This window comes from Gorilla gorilla, chromosome 14 (genome assembly GCF_029281585.2).
Source record: "Gorilla gorilla gorilla isolate KB3781 chromosome 14, NHGRI_mGorGor1-v2.1_pri, whole genome shotgun sequence".
NCBI classification, from domain to species: Eukaryota; Metazoa; Chordata; class Mammalia; order Primates; family Hominidae; genus Gorilla; species Gorilla gorilla.
Window position 1 is genome coordinate 93,383,847 of NC_073238.2, and position 4,602 is coordinate 93,388,448.

Sequence of the window (4,602 nt, forward strand, 5' to 3'; positions counted from 1 at the left end):
CTGCACCATTCCATATTCTCACTAGCGATGTGTGAACAATCCAGTTCTCCCCACATCCTCATCAGCATTTCGTGTTATTATTTTTTATTTTACCCATTCTAATAGGTGTGTAATGATATTGAGGTTTTAATTTGCACTTCCTTGATGGACTAAGCTCAAAGTTCAGTGGTGTTGAACTACTTTTTATGTGTTTATTTGACATATGTATTCTCTTTAGTGAAATGTTTGTTCATGCCTTTTGACCACTTTCTGTTTAGATTGTTTGTTTTTTTACTGTTGAGTTTTGAGAGTTCCTTATATACTCTTGATACTAGTTATTTGTGGGATTTTTTTCAAATGTTTCCCCCCAGTTTGCAGCCTGTCTTTTCATTCTTTTAACAGGTCTTTCACAGAGTAAAAGTTTTAAATTTTGATGAGGCTTAATTTATCCATTTTTCCTTTCAGTAATCATGGTTTCATGTCAGGTTGCCTATCACTACACACTGACTGGTTTTATCTTATGTCTTTTCTAAAGTCATTCTTTTTCTTTTTCTTTTTTTTTTTTTAAGTACAATTTCCATTTTATTTTTTTCCAGAGAATAGCCTGTCTTCAGTCTTTAAGAACTCAGCTCCTTACATGGGCTTTGGTGGGGGACGTGGGGCAGCACCCGCAGGTCTAAATCGGGGTGGGGGTGTTCAATCCTTGCGGGCTTCACGAGATCAATTCCTGACTACTTTGCTGTGAATTGCACAACTCACACAGTAATGTAGCTTCACATACAGCTTGGGAAGCACATAGGCATCGAAGATGCTCGCTTCAGAAATGTCCCTGACTGCTGCGGCCTCCACTGTTTCGAATGGCGAATTTCTTGATGGCCTTGTCCTTGGGCACGCATCGGGCACAGTTAGTGCAGTGAATAGACTGCACGTGGCCGCGGCCCTTTTTGGCACGACCATTGTTCCTTCTTTTCTTTGTCATCTTGGAGGCACGGACTGGAGAGAGCCATTCTTTTTCTCATGTTGTTTTAGAGACAAAGTTTTGCTATGTTGCCTTGACTTGAATGCCTGGGCTCAAGCAGTCCTCCTCTCTCAGCCTCATGGGTAGCTGGGACTGCAGGTGCACACCATCACACCCAACCTAACAGTTTTATAGTTTTACATTTTACAGTTAAGTCTGTGACCCATTTTGAGTTAATTTTGCACAAGATTTGAGGTTTAGATTAAGTTTTTTTTTCTTTGCCTCTGGATGTCCAATTGTTCTAACACCGTTTGTTGAAAACGCTGTCCTTCTCAATTGAATTGCTTCTGCATCTTTATTAAAAGTCAGTTAAGCATATTTGGTGTGGGTCTATTTCTGAGTTCTCTATTCTGTTCCACTAATTTACATGTCTATACCTCCACTAATACCACTCTGTCTTGATTATGGTGGCTATGTTATAAACCATAATATTGAGCTGAGTGATTACTTCCATATTGTATTATTTTTCAAGAATACATAGGCTATTCTAACACCATGCTTTTCCATATAAATTTCATAAGCTTGTGTATGTCTACAAAAATATAGACAAAATCCTCTTCCTAGGATTTTGATAGGAATTGCATTAAACCTGTAGATCAATTGGGAGAATTGGCGTATTTATTATGACGAGTCTTTCAATTCATAAACACAGTCTGTCTGTCTCTTTATATATTTAAGTCTCCTTTGATTTACATTAGCATTTTATAATTTTCAGCATACAGATTGTGTATATGTTTTGCTAAATTTATACCCAAGTATTTTAATTTCATTGGCATGATTGTGTGAAGGGAAATTTTAAATGCAGTTAGCCTTTTCCTATCCCACCATTATATTTTATGTGTGTTGGGTGGAGGGGGTATACAACTTGTATTTTAGTTTGTAGGATGTCAGATTGAGAGGAAACACATCTAGATGTGATGAAGAGGACTGGGCATCTTCCAGAATTCCAGGGCATTGAGACACATTTAATAACTGGAGGAAGTTTTGGATTGTCTGTCTTGAGAAATGGGCATATTCTACATATGTGATGACAGGTGCACATGGATCTTTCGGTGTCGTGTCCAAAGAGATGAAGTATACCAGAAATCATCTCATAATAGTCTGTGGGGGTTTTTTTTTGGCATAGTAATACAACTTTTAGTTTACAAAATCACCTAATTAGTGACTTCATTTTCTGGCTTCTCTTATATTTTGGTGTGGCCATGTGATTTAGCTCTGGTCAATGGGATAAAAGTGAATGTGATATATGGAATTTTGGAACTGTACCCACAAAGGGAAGGTGTGTACTCATCATATTCCCTCTTCCTTTTTTCCTTCTGCCTGAAACATGAATGCAGGGTTGAGCACTGTTTGAGGAGAATGACGACAACACTCCAGGATATTGAAACAATAAGGTGGAAGGACCCTGACAGTCGGGAGCTGCTATATCCACCAAAAACTGTGCTCATTTTTTATCTTTTTACTTTCATTCTAACGTGTAAGACTACCAACCAATACACACTATCACTATTTTGGGGCAATCATTTCTCTATGTGAGTATCTTTATATGGTTGAAATTATACTCTATTTTCATTTCTATATGCTTATTTTTACAAAACAACATATTGTGACTATATTTCTTGGTCAAAAAATGTACGTCCACAATTACATTGAAAAATAGTGACTGGTATTCCATTAGGCACCCACCATAATTTGGTTTCCTCATATTGGACAGTTTTTGCTCTGATAGTACTGCAATGAACATTTTTCTCTGTAAATTTTTGACCATTTTTCTGATTTTTTTTTAAGATAGATCACTAGGGCTGGTCGCGGTGGCTCATGCCTGTAATCCTAGCACTTTGGGAGGCTGAGCCAGTGGATCACCTGAGGTCAGGGGTTCAAGACCAGCCTGAGCAACATGATGAAACCCCGTCTCTACTAAAAATACAAAAATTAGCTAGGCGTGGTGGCGTGCGCCTGTAGTACCAGCTACTCAGGAGGCTGAGACAGGAGAATTGCTTGAACCAGGGAGGTGGAGATTGCAGTGAGCTGAGATCATGCCACTGAACTCCAGCCTGGGCAACGACAGAATGAGACTCCATCTCAAAAAAAAAAAAAAAAAAGATAGATCACTAGAATTAGTCATTACTATTTGAGCAAGAGTATTTGGTTCTTAAAACTCACAACTTGTTTCCATGAAGTTATACTAATTTACATAGCCACACCACAAATGCTGCAGGAGAATGTATGTTTTCCTGCCTCCTTAAGATAATTAACATTTAAAATGCTTTTGCTATTCAAATATGGGAAAATAATATTATTTCATTTTTTGTTTCAATTTACGTATTTTTATGACTCATTAGGTTGAATTGGTTTTCTAATGTTTATCAGACACATGAAATCCTTCTATGAATTTGCTACTCATATTTATTTCTCATATCACTATTGATTCTTAGATATTGTTTTCATTATTCAATTTCTATGAATTCTCTACATACTGGAATACTCATTCTTTATAAAATTACGGCATATGTTTCCAATTTGATCTGTCTTCAACTTTATGATTTTTGATAAGCCAAAGTTCTAAACATATATCTATTTTGAATATATTGACTTTTTCCTTAGTTATTTCTTCCATTACTTTCAGGGTTAGAAAGCATTTCTTTCTTCAAAAATAAGACATTGTTTTAAATTTTCTTATATTTAAAATTTGTTTTATTTTTGATATTGATTTCTGAAAGCAACTTAAAATGCATTTCACTGTGTGGTATGAGGAATCTAAAGAATTCTTTCTAAATACCTAGCTCATTTTCTTGTGACATAATTTGAATATTTCATTTTTTCTCTGTTGTTTTATGATGCTTGCTTTGTCACATGTCTCAATTCAATTTGGGCTGCTCTAACAAAGCACCGTGGATTGGGTGGCTTAAACAACGAACAGTGATTTCTCACAGCTCTGGAGGCTTGAAGTCTGAGATCAGGGGCCAGGATGGTGGCATTCTGGTAAGGACCCTCTTCCAGGTTGCAGACGGCCAACTTCTTGGATCCACACAGTGTGTGAAAAGAGAGAGAAAGCAAGCTCTCTCATAAATCTGATGAGGGCACTAATCTCATTCCTGAGGCCTCTACCATCATGGCCTCATCTAAATCCTAATGACCTCTCAATAACCCCACCTTCTAATTCATCACATAGGAATTTTGGAGGAACACAAGTGTTCAGTCCATAACATCATATATTAAAGTTTTACATAAACTAAGGCTCATAGGGACTATCTATAAGATTCATCTATTTATTCTTTAAGTGGTAGCTTTTCTTCTTTGTTGGCTCTTTTAAATTATTTTTGAAAAGAATGAAACAGAAAAAAAGCCAAAGATAATTAATATAGAAATCATCTATATTTCCATTACCTAGACTTAATGATTAACGTTTTAAATATTTGTATTGGTACAGTCATTTTAGAGATTTCAGCTTTATAATATTTTCTCTGGTGGGGCAACTTTCACGTCAGTTTTTTCTCCTGAAAGCTTCTTATCTACTTTCACTTACTAATTCCCTAAATAAACTTTAAAACCACTGTTAAGCTGTCCCCAAAATTCATTGAGAATAAAAAGAATTCTGTTGGCTA

General features: G+C 36.2%; 1 pseudogene; it reads right to left on the reverse strand.

Moving 5' to 3' along the window:
- Positions 1–526: 526 nt before the first annotated feature.
- On the reverse strand, positions 527–958 carry LOC109029334 (small ribosomal subunit protein eS26-like; annotated as a pseudogene).
- Positions 959–4,602: the final 3,644 nt, after the last annotated feature.